Below are 23434 nucleotides of genomic sequence, written 5' to 3'. Positions count from 1 at the left end.
TATGACCGCAAAAGGCACACTTTTGACAAAGAATGTTTGTTTCTTTTGCAACTGCCAAGATTTACATCATCTTACTGAAAATAATGACATAACAAAAAATGTTTTAAGTTGTCAACTTTTACAGAAAAGATTCTGCACAGCTCTGATGCTTAATAACATTTTCTAATATTCAGATAAACACATGCATTTATTAGCCTACACACACATAGAAAAGCATATCTTTTTACGTTCATGTAAAAAACAAGTATCTAAAAAGAAAATGTTTCCCGAGTTCCTATGAAGGAAAGATCTTTGTGAAGACAAATTTCTGTATTTTCTTCCTTTTGTGTGTAATTTAGAGAATATGTATAGCAAGTATGGGAGAGAGATCCCCAGAATTTAATTTACTTGTTGGGGGGTTTTGTTTTGTTTAATAAATATTAGTCCAGATTAATTTCTGGTGAAAATTTCAGCCGAGTTATACCCTCAATCAATTTAGTCTTGAGTCAAAGCTGAAAAAAAAAAAAACAAAACCAACCACCAAACCAAACAAAAACCCCACCACTTTTTAAAAGCAGGTTGAGATCTTTGTATATCTTCAGAGGTCTCCATGGATGGGTTATCTTAAAACTTGAGATAAACTTAATACCAAGCCCTTATGTAAGATACAAAAAACCCCAAACAAACAAAAACCCCCCACTGTCTGGGGTTGTTAATTGTAGCACCTGGTGGCAATAATATACAAGAATGAATCAATATAAATTTTCCCTCTTGCATTATGGATACTAGAAATGTGTTAAGTTTTTTAAATAACATCTTGTACAAATAATGGAGGATCTGAGTGGAACAGAAATTTGTCAGGTGATAAAGATAAGCTGTCTGTTGACAGAGCAGGATCTAGTGATCAAATCACTGTGGAATTACCACTGACCTTCCATTTAGTATACCAAATGAATGATTCGGATATACTAGTTTTACTGGACAGATCCTAGGATAATACAATCATGAATATTAACCAGATCCATTAGTTTACAAATGCATTCTTATTGTTTTGATTATCAAATTCTGGTGTTTCAGTGACCACCCCCCCAAAGAGCTGATACATAAACGTACATTTTAAAAGTGGCAGTATGTTCTGTTTTTATGAACGGAAGAGTTTGGAGTTTTTTGAACAACTTTTAATGCAAAATAGCAGTCAGCCATCCTACAAACAGACTGGCAGACTCAAGTTTCATTTGGTATAATGTATGGATTGATATTTTAGTAACTGTTTAGAACGGCAGCAGCTCCAAAGTAGTACAGAAGGCTTTGGTCTGTTACATTAGCCAAAAGACAAAGTGCATCCTTGGACTTCAGCAAGTAGGAAATTAAAAATATCTTTAGATAAATATCTTTAGCTTCAGATTCTTTTCTGAAGCTGTTTAAGGGGATTATAGCCAATGTTACCGTTTAACTAGATTTGCCATAGCGGCCTCAATTCTGGCTTTAGATCCCTCTACCAATGCAAATAAACCTAGACCAAATCCATCACAGTGATTTCCCATTGGTTTAGCCGGGACCAGAATCTAGACCAGTTTCCTCTTGCTTTAGCTCTCCTGAATATGACCATTGCACAGGCTATTTCCAAACTTAACAGGGATTTGCATTCAGTGGTTTCTCACAGACCTCACAGGCATAATCCAAAAGATGCACTTTCTCTAACCCCCTTCTAACTGGCATTGGTAACTCTGTCATATTAAAGGCAATTTCCTAAACAGAACGGCTTTATTCTTAAAGAATATAGACTGTAATTGTTGTTTGCTGCAAACATTTACTAGTGCCTTATTCATACAAGCTTTTGTTTAACTGTTCCTCACATGAAGTCCTGCTAAAGATCTTTTATCTAGTACGGAGGCATACAGCGAACTTCCTAAGTAAGACTACATATTGTGGTGTTTACAGGTTAGTACCTAAAACTAGAGTCACAAAAAGACAAAAATTGAATGCGAGATGGTGATCCAATCCACAAGCACGTTTAAACCTGGGCATTTTTATCCAAGCCCAGTTCTAGAACTGAATTTCACAAATTACTGTCTTCATTATCAACTAATCCACAACACAGTTGAATTACTCTGTCTTGCCAAGGTGTAAAAATAAATAAAACCTGAATACCCCCAACACCTGGCTGATATCAAAAGCATAACCACAGAAATTCCTGTAAGCACAGGGTGAAGTCCAAAAATTATGGAGTGGCTCCTTTACAAATCTTCCATGTTAAGGCTCAAGTTGCTTTGGGCTGGCCACCACTTTTTCCTGCCTGAAGCATGAACTAGTATCACAACTACCCTCATCTTCTCTTTGAAGACCAGAAAAGCATGGATTGTGTGCCACAGCACAACGGCCATAGCTGTACCCTGACAGGAACAGATTTGTCTGATTTTTTTTCCCCTCACTTTTTTTTTTTTTTTTAAATAATGCATCTTTGAACTGAGGCTGTGCTGTACAAAGTTTTACACAATACAGGAACAAGTGTTCCTTCCAGTAAATCCAGGCTCTGCAGGTGGTTCAGAGGAGAGCTTGAGAAAGAAGTAAAAAAGCCTCAGAATGCTACTTTTAAGACCTACCTGTTGTTTGGTATACTACTAGCTACCTAAATTCTACTACTTGATTGAGTTTTATATACTTAAAAACTGAACAACTAAGCATCTGTGAATGCTACCTGCCATTTTATCCTAATCTAAGGAGAAATACAGATGAGTATGTAGGGTCTTTTTGTGACTTTAGTGTGTACTTACTGAAAATAGTGCAGACTTTCTCATCAAGATGGTAATGACATCAGCGGATTATTCCAGTTCTTCAAACTGAAGTCCTTTATAAATATCCCCATCTTGAATATCATGCACTTGACTCCTGAGAATGGCCTTATAGAGCGCGCTAAGTTATTTTAAAACCATTTTGACTTCAAAATTAACTCTTCATTTTAATACAGAAATAATGACTATGTGTATAGTATGTTTCCAGATGGAAAATTCTGGCACTGTGTTTTTCTTCCACTCTTATCCTTTCTCTACGTATATATTCATGGTTTTTAAATCACTGTTAATCCAATTCAATCTATGTAAAAAACAGAATGAATCCTTGGTATATTTAAAATTCACGGCGATACCTCCTGAGTTGAAGGCACCAGTAAACATATTCCACTTTTAACACTGCAGAGTATAGTAGCTCAACTGATACTGCAGGGTGATTGCTTTTTGTAGCTGTAGTTTTTCACTTTAATAACTGCTGGATGTTATTTATGAATTTCTCAGTGTTGAATCAGGTTGCTCTTGCATCATCACTTTGCACAAATGCCTTAGAAGCTTGCCAAACTAGCATGTAAAAGAGACCTCGTTCAAAATAGTTTAGACAAGAAAAGAACTCACGTGCTTTACACTCTGTGGATGCTGAAGTCAGTAGATAAATTACAGACTTACAATACAGCATAGCTTTCTACTGCACCTCCTGTTAGGATTAGCCCTGTATGGGCTTCAAAGAAAAAAGTCTCTGAGAATTGTGTGTTTGAATTATCTTGACATCAGGAATTTACAGAGAATCCAGCTGTATTGAGTGGTTCAATGCAGTAACTTAAACTGGGTTTTCATGAAAACACATTTCCATTCCATATCCATACACTACAATTGCATTAACACACTAAGTTTAGGTTTTCCTTAGAATTCAAAAATCAAGCTACTGTAGCATATTTCTGAAAACCCTGTTAAAACTAGATTTTAAGAGCACAATTCAATTCTGGCTGCAAATTAGTCTGCTATAGTCAATGGAGTCAGCTATATTTTGTTCACAACAAGTTGTACACTGCAATTTACAGGGAAACTCAATAAATCTTTTTAATCCTGTAAAAGGAACATGATAATTTTCCCTTTAAGAACAGAAATGGATGATGGCTGATTCAGGGTACAGAATAGAACAAAAGGTAACAAAATGGCCAAGAACCGTAGCATTCCAGAGGATTATTTTGTGCTCCTTTATGTTGCATGGCCACAAATGTCAATAATACAAATTATACATATCGCGATGGTGTTGCATGAACATAGTAGCGGGCGTTTCATCTCATAGTAATATCCATGCCTCCTGCAACAGCATCAAATGTAGTAAGGGTAGAGAAGAAGGGGTTAAAATAGCTACAGAGGCAAACAAGCTTGAATCAGACTGAGTTAATGGACTGGGTGCTGGCCTAAAAGCTCTGGGCTATGTTCTCATTTTGTTCCTTTCCCTGCAAAAACCCGTATTTCTTGCATCCACCATGCTCTTCTTTATATGAGTGAACTCCCAGTATTTTCAGAATGAGGAGGGAACCTTTAACAATTACCAACCTATGCTTAACAAAAAGACACAAACATGAATAAGAGCCCATCAATTTCTATGTAGCGGGTACTGAGAAGGAAAGCAGTATTTGAAATAGGGGCTCTTCCTTGTACATTAGAAGTTTCTAGTGCTCTATAAGCAACGATTTACAGCAGAGCACACGCCTGCAAATTTCACATCATGTGCATCATTTGCATACGTTCTCTCAATATATAAATATAGTCAAGTCAGACAGATACCATTCTGAACTCCTAATAAACGTGAAAACTAAGCACAAGTATCAGGCAACCAAATTCGACAAATTAATCACACTCAGATGAAAAAATCCCCCCAAAAGTTGCTAACTATATGAAGTTCATAAATGAGTTAGAAGCTAGAATTATTTTCAAATGTAACTTTGAGGGACATAATGGGGATTTTGATGGGGAAGGAATTTTTATGTTAAAGACACCCACCATTATATGTAGCATTGTCTAAGCAAGACATCATATAACATAAAATAAGAAGCTCTTCAAATGGAAGTGTGTGGAACAATATTTTTATTGACTGTCTTGCTAACAAGTGTTTTCAGGTGGATTTGCTCAGTATTCAATTACTCCACATTATTCCTTATTTGTATTTCTTCAAATGACACTACCTGTATTCAAACTTGACAGAAAAGCAGGATGCTTCTGGTAGTGACAGCTGTTTCTTAAGGTCAGAGGGCTGCTCTCCTAATCTCGCTTGTCCTCTCACCATCTCCTGCTTCTTCAGCTATGTAGTCCAGGTTTTCACTTGTCATTGCCTGAGGAGCAAAGGGAACAAAATATTTTTACTTACCTGCTGCTTCTGAAAACTGGCTGCTCAACATGATTTTGCCCTTTGAGAGATCCCTCGCCTAATGTGATACTAGAGACGACATAATAAAGGAGATCAAACCCATAATTCCAGGTGCCTCACATCATTCTTCACCTGGAGAGATACATATGCAAAATCAGGAAGAAGAAGAGATTGGTGTGGAGGGGAATCTTTGGCAAACTTTAAATGAGGTAGATGTTCTTCTGGAGATATAAATACCCTATCTGGTGGCCTCTCTTTATTCTAGTGTAAACCATTCTTTACCATACAACCAGATTTGTAATGACTGAAATGTGCAGCTAACTTCAGCATGAAAAGGTGAAAGGTCAAGCACCCCTTGTCTTTAGGAACTGAATTAATTTCTTTGCTTTGTAAGAGCTGTGGAAGAGGCACGTAAAAATGGAAAATGTACTGTCTCCTCTTTTCAAGGAATAGCCCAAGGAATAGATGCTACTAGAGCTGGTAAGGTTTCTGAAAAAACACAAAGATCTTACACATCCAACTTCTAATTCTCAAAAGGGGGTACATACCTGAGGGAACTCAGGGCTCACAGCTTGGTACCAACTTCTTTGTGCCAAACTGTCAGGCTTCTCAGCAGAGCTCCTTTTCCTCCTTCTCACTATAGTCAAGACAGCTGTGACATCTGCTTTTAACAATCTCCAGATTCTTCAAAGTCATTTCCAAACTAGATAAGAATTTTCCCACTGTGGAAAGAAAAATGAATGGCAGATTCAGTGAGGGACCCGAAGAACCTAGTACAAATATTAAAATGCATAAGAAATCATGATCAAAATCAGAACTTTTTGCCAACATTTAAAATAATAAATGAGAATTAGAAAACGAATGAGAGGCTACTGCAGTACCTCAGATTAATGAAGTTGAAATTTATAAACCAAAACACTATACATTTCTGGACAGTCCCCACATCTAAACTGCTGTTCTTAATATGACAGAGATGCAGTCAAGAATCTGTAAACTACTAGGTTTGGTATGTTGTACAAAGGTCTCAGCATTCAAAGTCTGTCTTATGTCCATCTACAGCTGTATACAGCTTAGAAGGCAAAAAATATGGGGTTCTGTGTATATTTGTACAGACCCTACTGCCAAATAATCATGAAAAAAATAGTCGCGTCTCACAGCATTTGTGTGTTCAGATGTCACCACAGAGATCTTAGTGAACAAATCTGGAGAAAGGCAGAAAAGCAACATCTGTGGCAGCAAGCAAGCCAACTAAAATAAAATGTAAGCCCATTTTCCAAGTGCCAGTTGATACAATAAAAGCACTCGGATGCCCCCATATCCATCTCAGATTCCAAATGTACTTATATCAGGTTCCAAATTCAGAGCTGAGGCTCCACACACACACAGAGACACACCCTCAAAGGAAAAATGAGTATCTGCCAGAAGAGCTTGGAACATCTCTAGTACAATGACTTGTTCCACTATTGTCCTACTATGAAATAGGGCTGATGGGAAATAGTACAGCTCTTTCTGGAAAGGGCCACATAGCCTTTACTAGAAAACAGGAATATGCGCACATAGAGAGACTCAGAATAATGGACTACAAAAGTAAACTCCTGGCCACAGCACAGAAGTCCATTAATGCAACAGTTTCTGATAGCACATACCAAAGCCATCGACTCGCCTTTTCATTCCCACATTACATGTGTGCCAAAGCTCACTTTTTTAAAAAACAAAGGGCAATCTTTCTCTCTGAACTAAACATTCCAGAGAGGATTATACTTTTTTAAACAGAGAGAACAGCAAACACTGCCCCAATTCTCTCTTTCCTTTCCTCACTCCCCTTTTTCATTGGCAAATGTTTCCATTATCTCCCTCTCTGCCTCTTGTCTTTTCCATTTTCAAGCTATTTCCTACATGCTGTTTCTGATTCCCTTGCTGCTTTGTACACAGGGATGAATCCCAACTTGCATCGTTGGTGCTGTAACATCCTACAAGGTTACTTCCACTAGCTTTACCTGAAGTGCTCAGAAGAAGGAAGTACACGCACATGTTGCTTAAAGACACACAAATTACTGTGTAGGAAGACAAGGGGAGTCAGGGCAAAAGCAGAGTGCAGTCACTACTGGAAAAATACCTGGATGGGGAAGAGGTTTTCAGTCAAGTCATGCTCCTCAATCTGATTTCACCCTGGCACATCTGAAACCTGTATCAGGATCTAGAGCCCAATTTTGCAGACCTTGCACAACTAACACAAGCCTTGCCTCCAGGTATTTTGTCCACTGTTATCCTGGAGTCACACACCAGGTTAACCTGCCAAGCTAGGCAATAATAAACAAGTCAAAACCACAGACAACTTCAACCTCAACTGTACCCTCCAGGTGGCATTTGGCCACAGAGGGGATGGGGGATCTAATCTGGGTCCTGTCATCTTGTGACAGTTAAGATGGTCCAAGCTCACCATCGTACAGAACACCACCACCTTCAAAAGAGTAAATGAAGAAAGAAGACCACTCTGCAAATGTATTTTAAATCTCTTGAGTGGGACTTTGACGCTGCATCGTATTTCCCCTATACAATCTAAAAGTAGCAGGAGTTCTTTGTAAAGTTTTCAGAGCAAAAAGGATATGTACTACATAAGTTTACTACTATACCTCTTCTGATGGAATAAAATATCAAATAGAAAAATCTGTCTAAACTTATTTTGAAAACTGCATGCCAGCTTATGCAGTAGCTAGATATGTGGCAAGGTTGCAGTGTTACTCTCTAAGGAGAATACAATAAATATGCTTCTATATTTTGTTCAATTCAGGCACTGCATAGTCTCCAAGTTCTACTATGAGAAGTATGGATAACTTCTCATTATCCTTCCTATTTCAAAACACAGTATTTATCACAGATGTGTACAATACAGCAGCATAGCTTAGGCCTGTTATATAGGTCAGGATCTGCAATGCACACAAGAACATTGTTTGCCACTGCAAAGGAGAGTGGCTGCAAAATCTATTTTGGATAATCCAATTTATATTTGAGGAAATCAATGTGTGGTCATTTCTAGAACTGTGAATATAAGGCAACTGCTGCATGCTTGTATATATGATAAGTTTTATTATACTCTATCCTTATATGAATGCCTATGCAGTGTAAATGCTTTAATATAAGATACTGAATGGTTTTTTTACACATTATTTTCTAAATGATGCTACATTTTACTGCATGTTTATCCATTTTTTGTGTTAGTACAAAGTGGAAGCAGGAAGACACATGATTTTAATAACTTAGCAGCTATTCAAATCCATTATAAAAACATGTTCTCATGTAATGACTTAATTTGGCAAGAAATGTGCTTCCTTTAGACAATGGGCTTGGTTCACAGCAATACCTGTGTAATTAATGTTTGCTTACTAAAAAAAAATAAATATCACTGAGTCTATAAATGGGGCTATTGACTCTGCTGCAAACCACTATGTCAGTATGTTTTGATAACTTTGAAAATGTAACTCACCTACATTTACTAAGAAAACAGATGACCTCTCCTGATTCAAGTTGAAAAATAGTGCTCTAATTGAAAAAGTCCGTAACTGAGCAGCTATTGTGTTTGGTGCTGCAGGATGCCAATGTAGCAGGGTTTTTTTCTTCTTTCCTTTAAACAATACTGTCTCATGACCTTAATACAATGAGTTAATGTTATTTGATTGTGAACTGGGCCCGCTGTTTACAGTCTTACTATACATAACCAAAGTTCAATGTAATTAACAGAACTAAGCAGATTAAGTCTTGGGGGGGGGGGGAAGAAAAAAGAGACTGACTTTGGTTTTGCTGAGGTTTTAGAGAGGTGGCTTGGTACAGAGTGTTGCTGCTGTACCAGTGCATTTTAAGTGTAAGGAAATCACTGGCTGAAAGACTGATGGCTAAGACAGCATTGTCAGTGGTAATGTACTGCTGCAAACTGAGTTACCAATAATATAACACTAAATCAAGGAAGTAATACATTAACTTAAAGCTATGTAAATATTTATTTTAATGATGCAGCATCATAGCTATCATTTTTCACTGCTTTGATATCCAAGGATTCCTAGTACTACACGAATGTATTTCATCTGCTTCATTTTTTAGTTTCAGTACTCCTAAAGCAATTTAACTCCTATTTCTTTGTACTGCACTGAAATAAAAGAATCTTGTTTCAGTACATAATGCTTTTCTTATTCTTTCTCGTCTGTCTCCATCAGTGTTTGTTTCTGTGAGCACTGAATCACAGGTACTAGCCCCTAGCTCCCAGTCTTCTGCACATACACATACGGAAGGCATACCTGGCCACACAGCCTGCCTGGTGCCTCCCACTATGGCTCTGCGAACTCTGAGCAGCACTGGCACTCGGTGACTGTGAGCATCTCCTGAACTTCACCGCTCTTGGAACACAAGTCTTCTGTCTCTTTGTCTTAGGCTTCAGACACACTAAGCTTAAATCCCACTTTTAGGCTCGTCAGGTCTCTACATTGCCCAGGCTGTATCTGTCCTACATGTTCACATTAAATGGACTGTCAGGCTCTAAGGCAGTCCTGCTGACTGTAGTCATGAACAGCGGCACTTGAACAGTACCTGGCATCATCTGAATTATTTGCTAGCATAGTTGTCCTTCACATTGGCCCACAACCCTCCCAGACAGCGCCCAGGTGCAGCATTATGGGGCAGGATGTCTTAGTAACTGTCTTCAACACAGTCTGGCCACAGTTACACTTTGTAAAAAGAGGAAAAGGACAGGTTAGGCACTTGGATGTCAGTCATTCTGTGTCACTTAGCTGTACAGTCAAGGAACTGCTCCTGCCGTCTTTTGTTGTTTAAGTGCAGCTATTCACTCCCCTAAAATTGCCACACTCCAAATCTGAACCTTAGCAGCAACTCTTGGTGTCAGACAAAACCACAATGTTCTCCAGGATACAGTTTACCTGTGAACACAAACCCAGCAGGGAACTCCAACCACCTCTGCATTTCCAATTCTCCCCTTTCTTCCCTGACTGAACAGGACCAATAGCTATTGGAAACACTGTCCTGTTTTTCAGACCAGAGAAAACAGTATTTATCAGAGTAGATCTTGTAATACTAGGAAAAAAAGCTAAAAGAAAATAATACAGAGAGCTTACCAGCATCTGTTAAATTCTAGAAGAAATAATTTTAAACTGTCTAATCTGAGCTCTACCAAAATTAAGGCCATAAAGCCTCACTCTGAAATTTGAGCCCCAACCTTTTCTTGGGGTTGTAGGCAGAAGGCAAAGTAGAAACATGGAAGAAAAAATATTTCATGTACAGTAATAAAATTGAAGCACTTGAAGCCTGACTTATCTGGTGGCCTTCTACAACGGAGTGATGGAGTGACTGGATCAATGGACAGGGGAGGAACTACAGATGTCATCTACCTGGACTTCTGTAAGGCCCTTGATACGGTCCTCCACAACATTCTTGCCACTAAACTGGAGAGATAAAGGCTCGATGGATGACTGTTAGATGGATAAGGAACTGCTGGCTGGTCACGTCCAAAGAGTTACAGTCCAAGTCCATGTCCAAGTGGAAACCAGTAAGGAGTGATGTCACTCAAGGGTCCATACTGGGACCAGTACTATTTAATATCTTCATCAGTGGCATAGACGGTAGGACTAAGTGCACCCTCAGCAAGTTTTCAGACAACACCAAGCTGAGTGGTGCAGGTGATTTGCTAGAGGGAAGGGAGGCTACATCCAGAGGAGCCTTGACAGGCTTGAGAGGTGGGCCCATGCAAACCTCATGAAGTTCATCAAGGCCAAGTGCAAGGCACTGCACATGGGTAAGGGCAATCCCCAAGATCAAAGCAGACCAGAGGATGAATGGATTGAGAGTAGCCCTTCTGAGAAGGACTTGGGCATACTGGTGGATAAATTGAGCACCAGCTGGCAGTGCACTCTTGCAGCCCAGAAAGCTAGTTGTATCCTGGACTGCATAAAAAGAACTATTTTATTATGAGGGTGGCGAGGCACTGGCACAGGTTGCCCAGAGAGGCTGTGGCTTCCCCCTCCCTGGCAGTGTTCAAGGCCAGGCTGGACGGGGCTTTGAGCAACCTGGGCTAGTGGAAGGTGTCCCTGCCCATGGCAGGGGGTTAGAACTAGATGGTCTTTAAGGTCCCTTCCAAACCAATCTAGGATTCTGTGATTTTAAGATGCTTCACTAAGTTACATGAGTAGCTCAGCTTATCAGCTGATACCAATAAAAAAGACATTAACATGGCCTAAGAGTCTTCCAATTTATTTTTTGTACACTATACAATTTATCTAAAAGTAGCTGCTTCTATAACACAGCAGTGATACAGTTTCTTTGTTAACAATTATTCTTGTACAGAATAATCCTTAGCCTACAAAACCACGAGTATCTAGATTGACTTTTGACACAGGCAAGAAACATTAAGTGTTAAAATTTACAGAATATTTTCATATTTGGACATTTGCATAGACTGATTTAAAAAGGAAGAGCAGCTTCTTCTCCCCTCATGTTTATTACCTTCTGTGATTATTACAGAATACATAGGCTTGTTGGCCTGTTCCACCTCAGTGTGTGTGTATGTCTTCCCCTCCCTCTCATGCTTTCAGTTCCAGTGCCCCAACCTGGCCTGTTTTCCCTGATCCCCAAGTAGTTTGCTCTGGATGTAGCCATAATGACAGCACAGCCCGAGTTAATGGATGCAGTAGTATGCTATATGGTCCAGAACTTTATTTACTGTTCCAACTGAAAAGAAAGTAAGGTTTCCAACCTCCCACCAAATCTGAATTGCCAGACAGACTTTGAAAACATAATGTAGCATATGATAGCCCAAGTCTCCTTTCATGTCCCAAGAGCTGAGGTACAGAAATAACAGTGATACTAACAAACCTCTGCCTAAAGACCCTGTTGCATGGGAGGGGAAACCCTTTTCTACAGAGAGGTGCTGTTGTGGACAAAGCAGTCTACCATGAAGGACAGAAGGGATGTAGGCATAGAGGTGGAAAAATGTTGGCTATGGAAAGAAACAAAACAGGGACTGAAAAAAAAAAAAATCAGCAAGGAAGCTGACTCCAAATGGTTCAATACTTCAGATAAACATTATAAAGTTTCATAACAATCATATGAAGTAGGAAACAAAAATCTTAGTCCTGATTACAATGAGCAACTTTAATTGCTTGCTGTGCACTGTATCACAAAGAAGGTACCTTTCAAAATACACAAAATTTAAATTCAGCTGGTGACATCTATTTTCATCTTAAATTTCCTTTCCAAACATGCATTCTCTCTATGGAGACATGCATGGAAATGCTCAGATGCATTCCATAAGAAGACAAAACATTTCAATCCTGGTAGCTGAAAAGAAACCAGCTACAGTGTCCCACGTACAGTGCAGATCACTACGACTGGACTGATTTACTGAGCAGGAACGGATTTTATTCCATCCCCTGCCTTTGGTAGCATCCAACAGGGTTTGTGCTCCAACAGAATGAGACAATGCTGGTGACATGGATGAGTCCCCTCTCCACTCACAATCATATGCAATAGGATGTAATGAATGACTGTTTTTTACAAGACTGCCTAGTCCTAAACAGACCACATTTCAAGTATAACAAATGACGCTTACCTACAATACTATAATGTTTTTAAAAGGATACATCCTTTTCAGACTTGATCTCTATCTCCAAAGCAGTGCATACCTTTTATCAATTAAAGTGGGACACTGATCCCCAAAGGCGTTGACATCTCTAACTCAGAATTTTGAAGTTCCCTTCAGAAAGAGAGCCCTTTACTAACCTCTGATTAATATTTGATTACCAATACTCATTTCTCACTGAGTGCCACATATATTCAAGCAAAATGCTGAACTGAAAGAACCCAGCAAGTGACAGCATGTGTGACTGAGTAACATCAACAGTAAATCAGCTACGGTATGCTCTTGGACTTTGCCAACACCTTTAAAATTAAGTAATGTGACAAAAAAAAAAAAAAAAAAAGAAAGCTGTTTTCTTTCACATATTGGTTTCTTAACAGTACACTCTTTTAAGTAGCTGAAGGGCATAACATGCTAATAATGTGCTGAGATGGTCTGCCCCTGAACTATACCAACACAAAACTCTGATCCACTTAGAGAACTCTGCTAAATGTAGCCCAGGTTTGAAGATGCTTCTTCAGGGTAAAGTAATCCAGGTCAATGGAACTGTATTATAGACTTCAACAGGAGAGCCAGAAAAATACTCAGAACAGATGTTTGGCTTATTACAATAAATCTTCCAAATCACTTCATTCCTAGTCTCACAAGCAATGGTGAAACAGTGCTCTGATATGATGCATAGGAAGTTTGAAAGAATGCAGAGAAATCACTGAACAGCCACAATCCACTTCACAGGGCTCCCACATCTCAGCTTTTTCCGTTGAACAAAGTACTGTTTGAAGTCAAAGGAGGGATAGCCTTCTTTAGCCCTTGCACAGCCTAGTTCAGCCTGCAGTTTAAAATGCTTTCAAGATACATACACCAGATAATGCAAAGACAAAACCACAAATCACAGTTCAGTACCAAAGAGTCATGTTCCAGTCACTAGCGTGTACCCATTTTATGGCTATAGCCAGTATCAGACCAGAATAGCATTAAGTCCTTAGATGGCTTTTACTGTTGGAGTAATAGAATACTCCCAAAGACCATGTTCAGCCTGAGGACCGAACGCTAACACAACATCTCCAAGGGGTTTATGAGCTACTGGAAAGGTCACGTCTTCTGTAGCAGAACCAGCTTAATGAGTGCATTCTAAGGAGTTATAAATACTTAAAGCATCTCAGGTCATGTAGAGAACAGAACGGTCCAGGAATACTGGCCGGGCTTAAAAGTTACAGACTTGGTCATACAAACTAATTTCTAACCAAAAGTGCCATTTAAATCAATGGGATAATTCCAGGGAGCACCAAAGGATCAGCACATTCATTTCTGTTCATATTGATACAGTATTTAGAGAGCTGCAAGTACTCAAAACTATAGGGATGGGCCCTTTCAAAATGGACAGTGGTTATATTAGGAGTACAACAAATTCTTTACAGAAAAGTAAAGCAGCAAAGTCGACATCCAGTGATTTTCAGTCCTAGAAGACACTCCTAAACCCCTTCAGTTTTACAAAAATGTCTTTTGATCTACAAGCACAGAAAACTGAGGTCGGAAAGTCTGTGGCACCAGCTTAAAAAAAATAATGATCTAGGCAATCAAAACAGCATTCCAAGCTGTGGCTACCATAACACCCCAACTTTGTTTTTAAGTGTTAAAAACATCATTTTCTTGATCACCTAACTTGGAGAAACAGGTTGCTCTAAAGCAATAGAATGTATTCAGCCATGTTATGGAAGGCCCTAAACAGCCAGATCTGTATTTTAGTGCTTGCAAGGAAATGGTGCGAAAGAGTAAAAGCCCGTACCCCATCAGTGATCTATACTCCATCCTAAGTCTATACAGCAGAATTCAGTTTCCACACTGAAGGGTGAAATTTATCTCCACATCTCACATTTTTTGCTGTTACAATGCCTTATCAGAATGAATAACTCCACAATGTTTTCTATGTAAATTAGAGGGGGCTGCTTGACATGCATTCTTCTTTGTGGTGACTTGATGAAAGTTACTTACAGAGGACAAGTGAAAAACCTGTATGTTACAGGGCAACAACCAAGATACACTATAGTGAAAGAGCAATCCAAGAAAATAAGCTGAATCCTAAACTGCACCATAACTGCAAAGGGGTAGCTGGCATAAACAGGAAAATGGAAAAAATAATTAACTCTGAGGAAAAAAGTTGAGTCATTAAAATTCCTACCCCCAGTCTGCCTGATCTCCCAGCAATTTTTAGAAGGACCCTCTTCCTGGTGAATTCCCATACTGGGAGTCTGATAACAGGAACAGCAGCATGGGACTAAACACTGCAAGATGAGGCCCAACAACAGAACAGAAGCAGTAACATTTTGCCTAAGGAACTGTCCTGGTTCAGCTAGGATAGGGTTAAGCTTCCCAACAGAGAGAGAGGGGGAAGGGATCTCCAGCCGGGTTATTCATACCATGCTGGCGTCAGGTCCAGGGGCAGAACCTTTTTTCACCTTGCTCTTTGGCGGGCTCGGTGGCAGGAATCCTTTGTCCGTAAACCAGCTACTGGTATTTCTCTGTATATCTTTTATCTTGCTCACTGTTACTGCTGTTTATTGTTATTATCATTGCTACTGTTGTTGTTCAAATTGTTCTATCACTCTGTTGTATTAAATTCCTCGTTACTTTAGCCCGGGTCTGTGCCTAACTTCCAGCCTGACCGGCCGCGGGTGGGGGAGGGGCAACGGCAACGTGCTCTCAGATCCCGGCAGGAATTAAACATACACATTAGAAACTGGCGCACCAACGTGGGGCAGACCCTAACCAGAGTGTGATAAAGCCATCTGTTGGGTGTAATCTTTCTGTTTGTATTCGTGTTTATTTGATAAGAAAATGTTTGCAATGCTGGCCCATTTGCTTGCGTGGTGGGGCTGGATTAATTCTTATATGCAGTGTATAATCCCAGTGGCGGTGTTTGTTATCGGTGGAAAATGTATAAAAGGTCTTATGTTGTTATATGGGCTATCGAACGTTTATGCTGCTTTTGTATCGCTGTGCGGGGGGGTGGGCCGGTACCTTTTTGCCGTTTGGGCTTTTGTTAGGGGTCTCACCCCCCTTGTGAGTGAGTCAGGGGAAGAGATCCTCTTGGCTTTGGGGAGTTCAAATTATCCTTGGAGCCTGCAGGCCACTGTGATTGCAGCACTATGCCTTCTGAACGTCTGCCTGATTTCGGTTTTGGCCATGCAGCACTTCTCTAACAACAGCAGTGCCCGGAAACCTGCCCTGTGGTCAGATAATAGTGAGTGGCAAGGGGTGTGGGAAAAGATGGGCAAAGGCCTGAGTCGGTGGACACCCCCAATGCTTTGGAACTTCACTCCTGAGCAAATGCAGAGCCCTGATAAGCTGATGGAGTGCTTAGAAAGGGTGTGTTACCAAACTGGCGAAACCCAGGCGACACAAATCGCTGCAAAGTGTTGGGGACTTGCCCATGCCTACCGTGTCCTCTTTAATACCACCCACTGCCCTCAAATGGAAGAAAAGGCCACACAAACAATATCTGAACCGGGGGCACAGGCAGAGCCAGTCTCAGTTGCCTCCACCAGCACGCAAACTGGGCCAGAGAGCCAGGAAGTGCCAGTGTCAGTCGCCCCAGTACAGAAAACAAAATATACCAGAAAGTCTGTTCGCAGAGTGAGGGATGAGAATGAGCCAGGACCATCAGGGGAACAGGAGGAAGGACCAGAGGTGACTGTCCGATCTCCTCCCCAACTGAGCTGCGAGATATGCGGAGAGATTTCAGCCACCTGGGAGGCGAGCAGATTTGCACCTGGCTGCTCCGATGCTGGGACAATGGAGCCAGTGCTTTTGAGATGGAGGGGAGAGAGGCCAAGCAGCTGGGATCTTTGGCCAAGGACGCTGGCATTGATAGGGAAATAGGGAAACAGACTCAAACCCTCAGCCTTTGGAAGCGACTCCTGCTCAGTGTAAGGGATAGGCACCCCTACAAGGATGATATCTTATGTCAGCTGAGCAAATGGACCAGCATTGAGAAAGGCATCCAGAACCTCAGGGAACTGTCTGTGTTTGAGATGATCTATGGTGATCTGAATAATGAGCAGTTGCCCGTGGACCCAGATCAGGCCCCTTGCACACACCTGATGTGGTGAAAGTTCCTGAAGAACGCATCAGAAGCGCACTCAAAAGCATTGGCAATAGTGTCCTGATGGACAGACACACAGACTCTAACAGTGGATGGAGTGGTTGGCAAGCTCCAGCAATATGAGGGAAATCTCCCTTCATCTCACCATTCCCTGGTCTCAGCTATGGAGGAACTGTCTCAGAGGGTCCAGAAAATGGAAGAGGACATGTTCTACGTTCCACCTACACGGGCTAATGTCTCAGCCATTAGAAGTAAACGTTTCCCCACCCAAGAGAAAGGCAGCAGAAGGCACACACCACGCGACACCCTGTGGTTTTTCCTCCGCGACCATGAAGAAAACATGAGGAGGTGGGATGGACAGCCCACTGCCGCCCTAGCTGCACGAGTAGAGCAGCTGAAAGGGAAGACCATCACGAAAGGGGAGTCCTCCAAGAGGAGCGCAGCTCCAGTGTACAGTCAGAGATCCCCCAGGCAGAACAGAATGGTGAACGTTATGTCTGACCCTCTTGAGGGGACCAGTAAATCATTCTTGCAAAAAGTGAGTGATGATGAGCAGGATTAGAGGGGCCCTGCCTCCAGCCAGGTGGAGGAAAGGGATAATCAGATTTACTGGACAGTGTGGATCCGATGGCCTGGCACGTCAGACCCACAAGAGTATAAGGCTTTGGTGGACACTGGCGCACAGTGCACCCTGATGCCATCGAGCTACAGTGGAGTTGAACCTATTTGCATCTCTGGAGTGACAGGGGGATCCCAGCAGCTGACCGTATTGGAAGCTGAAGTGAGCCTGACTGGGAGGGACTGGCATAAGCACCCCATTGTGACTGGCCCAGATGCCCCGTGCATCCTGGGCATAGACTGTCTCAGGAGAGGGTACTTCAGCGACCCAAAAGGGTACCGGTGGGCTTTTGGTGTGGCTGCCCTGGAGGAGGCTGAACAGTTGTCCACCTTACCCGGCCTCTCAGAGGATCCCTCAGTGGTGGGGCGGCTTAAAGTTGAGGAGCTGCGAGTGCCGATTGCTACCAGGACGGTGCATCGGCGGCAGTACCGCACCACCTGAGATTCCCTGGTCCCGATCCGTCAGCTGATCCGTCAACTAGAAAGCCAGAAGGTGATCAGCAAAACTCACTCACCCTTCAACAGCCCTATATGGCCAGTGAGAAAGCCTAATGGCGAATGGAGGCTAACTGTGGACTATCGTGGCCTGAATGAAGTTACGCCAGCAATGAGTGCTGCAGTGCCGGACATGCTAGAGCTCCAGTATGAACTGGAGTCGAAGGCAGCCAAGTGGTACGCCACGATTGACATTGCTAACATGTTCTTCTCCATTCTGATAGCACCAGAGTGCAGGCCACAGTTTGCGTTCACTTGGAGAGGCATCCAGTACACCTGGAATCGATTGCCCCAGGGGTGGAACCACAGCTCCACCATTTGCCATGGACTGGTCCACACTGCACTGGAGAAAGGTGGGGCCCCAGAACACCTGCAGTACATTGATGACATCATTGTATGGGGGAACACAGCTGAAGAGGTCTTTGAGAAAGGGAAGAAAAATCACTGAGATCCTCCTGAAGGCCAGCTTTGCCATTAAGCAAAAGAAAGTTAGGGGGCCTGCAAGGGAAATTCAATTCCTAGGAATAAAAAGGCAAGATGGGCGTCGCCACATCCCAGTGGAGGTGATAAACAAGATAACAGCCATGGCCCCACCAACCTCTCAAAAGGAGACTCAGTCTTTCCTGGGTGCTGTGGGGTTCTGGAGGATGCACATCCCGAACTACAGCCTGATTATGAGCCCCCTCTACCATGTAACCTGTAAGAAGACCGATTTTGAATGGGGCCCTGAGCAACAACAATCCTTTGAAGAGATTAAACGGGAGATTGCCCAAGCAGTAGCCCTCGGGCCAGTCCGGGAAGGGCAGGAGGTTAAGAACATGCTCTACACCGCAGCCGGGATGAATGGCCCTACCTGGAGCCTCTGGCAGAGAGCACCTGGGGAAACCCGAGGCCGACCTCTAGGCTTTTGGAGCCGGGGATACAAAGGTTCTGAAGCTAATTACACACCAACTGAGAAGGAGATACTGGCAGCGTACGAAGGAGTTCGGGCTGCCTCAGAAGTGGTCGGCACTGAAACACAGCTCCTCCTGGCACCCCGACTGCCGGTGCTGGGGTGGATGTTCAAAGGAAAGGCCTCCTCCACACATCATGCAACCGATGCCACGTGGAGTAAATGGGTTGCGTTGATAACACAATGGGCTCGAATAGGGAACCCCAGCCCCCCAGGGATACTAGAGGTGATTACAAACTGGCCAGAGAGCAAAGATTCTGGGATGTCACCAGAACAGGAGGTGACACGTGCTAAGGAGGCCCCACCATATAACGAGCTGCCGGATGAGGAGAAGCGATATGCCCTGTTCACTGATGGGTCTTGTCGCATTGTGGGAAAACATCGACGATGGAAGGCTGCTGTATGGAGTCCCACATGACGGGTCACTGAAGCTGCTGAGGGACAGGGTGAATCGAGCCAGCTTGCAGAGGTGAAAGCCATTCAGCTGGCTTTGGATATTGCTGAGCAGGAAAAGTGGCCGAGGCTCTACCTCTACACCGACTCATGGGCAGTGGCGAATACCCTGTGGAAATGGCTGCAGCAATGGTAACAGAGCAACTGGCAACGTAAGGGTAAAACCGTCTGTGCTGCTGAAGTGTGGCAGGATATTGCAGCCCGTGTGGAAAACCTCATTGTGAAGGTGCGCCATGTGGGTGCCCATGTACCCAAGAGTCGGGCCACTGATGAACATCAACACAACCAGCAGGCAGACCAAGCTGCTAAGATCAGAGTGGCTCAGGTGGACTTGGACTGGCAGCACAAAGGTGAACTGTTCATAGCCCGGTGGGCCCACGAGACCTCGGGCCACCAAGGTAGAGATGTAACATACAGGTGGGCTTGAGATCGAGGGGTGGACCTCACCATTGACACCATTGCAGAGATCATCCATGGATGTGAGATGTGTGCTACAGTCAAACATGCCAAGCGGGTGAACCCCCAGCGAAATGGAGAGCGATGGCTGAAATATAGACATGGAGAGGGCTGGCAGATCGACTACATCACACTGCCACAGACCCGCCGCAGGAAGCGCCACGTGCTCACAATGGTGGAAGTAACCACTGGATGGTTGGAAGCTTACCCAGCACCCCACGCCACTGCCCAAAACACCATCCTGGGCCTTGAGACCCAAGTCCTGTGGCGACACAGCACCCCAGAGAGAACTGAGTCAGACAACGGGACCCACTTCCCTAACAACCTCATAAGTGCCTGGGCAGAAGAACACGGCATCGAGTGGGTCTACCATATCCCCTACCACGCACCAGCCTCTGGGAAGATTGAGCACTACAATGGACTGTTAAAAACCCCATTGAAAGCATTGGGAGGTGGGACCTTCAGAGACTGGGACATGCATCTAGCAAAGGCCACCTGGCTAGTCAACACAAGAGGATCTGCCAGTCGAGTTGGCCCGGCTCAGTCGAAACCTCCACGTGCTGTAGATGGGGATAAAGTCCCTGTGGTGCGCATGAGGAATATATTGGGAAAAATGGTCTGGTTTAGTCCTGCACCAGGCAGAGGTAAAGGCAAACCCATCCACAGGATTGCTTTTGCCCAAGGACCTGGGTGTACCTGGTGGGTGATGCAGGACAGTGGAGAGGTCCAATGCGTACCACAGGGGGACTTGGTTCTGGGTGAGAACATGCCGTAAATTATGCTGTGCCTGTGTAAATTATTACTTTGCTATTGTTAACTGCTAAATGGCAACTGGACATGACGCAGATGGTATAGAATTAAGGGGTGGATTATGTCCTGGTTCAGCTAGGATAGGGTTAAGCTTCCCAACAGAGAGAGAGGGGGAAGGGATCTCCAGCCGGGTTATTCATACCATGCTGGCGTCAGGTCCAGGGGCAGAACCTTTTTTCACCTTGCTCTTTGGTGGGCTCGGTGGCAGGAATCCTTTGTCCGTAAACCAGCTACCGGTATTTCTCTGTATATCTTTTATCTTGTTCACTGTTACTGCTGTTTATTGTTATTATCACTGTTACTGTTGTTGTTCAGATTGTTCTATCACTCTGTTGTATTAAATTCCTCGTTACTTTAGCCCGGGTCTGTGCCTAACTTCCAGCCTGACCGGCCGTGGGTGGGGGAGGGGCAACGGCAATGTGCTCTCAGATCCCGGCAGGAATTAAACATACACAGGAACTGACAGCAGCAACTCCAACACTGGTAACATTGCTTTGGCAGACTTCAGAAAACACTTCTAGGTATTTGCTCTGCCATTAGGTTTAAGTTCCAACATGCTTGGAGTCCCAAGCCTTCTCTAAATTTCCTGAAAGCTTTTTAACTAAAATATTTGATGGAGTAAGCCCAGTAAGAAATAGGCTACAAAAGGCAAGTACTTTCCTATTTTGACTACAACCATGTCTGCAATACCACAAAAGATGAAGTAGAGACTTAAAATTTTTAGAAGGATGAAACACTTTTGAAGATACTGGATTATTTACCTTTAAAAAGTCAAATGAAAGGATCAGAATATCCCCTAAAAAGTATGCTTTACAGGAAAATGTTTTTAAATGGCCTGTTTTTCCTGTGAGCCTAAGGTAAAAAAAATATATTAGAATAATCTAAAAATAAAACACAACAAAATGGTAAATTTATGACCTTTAGTTCTTAAAGTTCATATTGTCAGGAATGCCTTTGGCACACTGTGGCAATTTATTAATAATAAATGTCAGGGCTAGAAGTACTAACAAGATGGAACTTGTTCCATTGCCATTCTTGTAAGGAAGAAACAGAAAAGCCAGTTCTCACAAGTTTTATTTATATACACCCTATAAAACAGCTTATTTGCAATCCCACCAAGTTTTGTTGGCCTGTTTTGCATTTGTTTAGATGAATAATGTGGAAGAGAGGTTTCCTGTCATTATGGCTTCTGGAATGTGTACAGGAATGAACAGGAATGATACTAATAGCAAAGAAATTAACGAGAGAATTAGGAGCTCCCATCTAGAAGTGAAAAGTATTAATATAAAGATAGTGCCCAAGTGATCCCTCTTGGTCTTCTCCACACCTGATGTTGTGTGCCTGTTGTACACAAAAGCCTCCTTCAAAATAGAGCAGATTCTCTAACAGAGGCAAGACCTGAGGAAGAAAGTGCACAGATTAGGCCTGACACTAATTAGAATTTTCGTAGGACCCTTAAATCTTTACAAGCATGAAAGGAAATTCTCTTCAAAGGGCCAGAAAGATTTCACTTGCCAGAGTGAGGTATTACAGTGCAGTTCTGGATGGATGCTTAAGAGTAACCACATATTGAAGCAAAAGGCCCCATGGGGTATGGGTTACAGTCTGGCCAACAGTCAAAATATTAGTTTGCAGTGTTAAGTGGTCATAGCCCTATTAGACACATTTCCTCAGAAGCAGCAGCCAGATGACAAGTGCAAATCAGTAATGGCCCCCTGCAGAAGCAGAACCCTATCCTCCTGCAGCAAAGGTGCCTGGTAGCATAGTCTGAAACAAGAGGTATACTCCACATAAATGTAATATCCCTCTATTTGTCTCAATTTTTCCTCAGAACTGCATACAAGCTTCCTGACTTACATATATTGTGCCCAGAAGTAGGCCAGTCTGATCTTGTGGCTAGTAATTTATTACCAAAATAATCATTTTAACATTTTAGCTCAGCTCTCAGGTCAAGCCAAAGATCTTTGGAGCATCAGTGAATCAAAAACAAGTCCCAGTTGCCCACATGACCTAGGCAATGTGCACAGTAACTCCAAGCCCCAGTGAGACCATATACCATACTGCTAGATTAGAAATTGTTTGCTCTGAAGAATAACACTTGAGAAATTGCCAAAGATTAGTACTGTCGTAGCTCAAAGGAGCAACAACTCACATAACAAATTTGTAGGTTTGCCATCGCAGGAGTACTCAGTGACAAAAGTCTGAATAAATTCACAGCACATCCTTTAATTATAGATCTGTGCCAGTTCCTGGCTACAGTAGGTCATAAAAAGCATGAGATCAGAACCCAAACAAAAATGACTAAATCTTATGGTAACAGTCATTACAGATCTAACTGTAATTAGACAGATGGAAGCATAGAGCAACCATTTACTGCTTGTTTCTGCTCTCTCGAGAATACTTCAAGTCTCTTCTTTCAGATAATAAAAATAGATGCTTCCATACCATGAAAAAGGGATTGTAAAATGGTACCATCAGAAAAAGAAACAACTTTTGTTGTAACAGTAGTGCATATAACAATTACCAAGATGCCATATCCAGTACAAATGGAGCAGTCTAGCATGCTATAGTATTCAGATAATCCCAGGTGGCACAAAGATATTCTTACACACTTTACCCTGAAACTAGATTAAGAGGTTCATCTCATTCCAATCTCTCTTGATCTTCCTGTAGCAAGAGGTACTAATTTTCTGCCAGTTTATACCTAGCAAGTAAAGCTCTTTTCCTCAAATTTGCTGCTGTTCCTAGCAGGAGCAAACCTACAGCTAAC

This window comes from Athene noctua, chromosome 1 (genome assembly GCF_965140245.1).
Source record: "Athene noctua chromosome 1, bAthNoc1.hap1.1, whole genome shotgun sequence".
In the NCBI taxonomy this organism is placed as follows: Eukaryota; Metazoa; Chordata; class Aves; order Strigiformes; family Strigidae; genus Athene; species Athene noctua.
Note: the sequence above shows the minus strand (reverse complement) of the source record.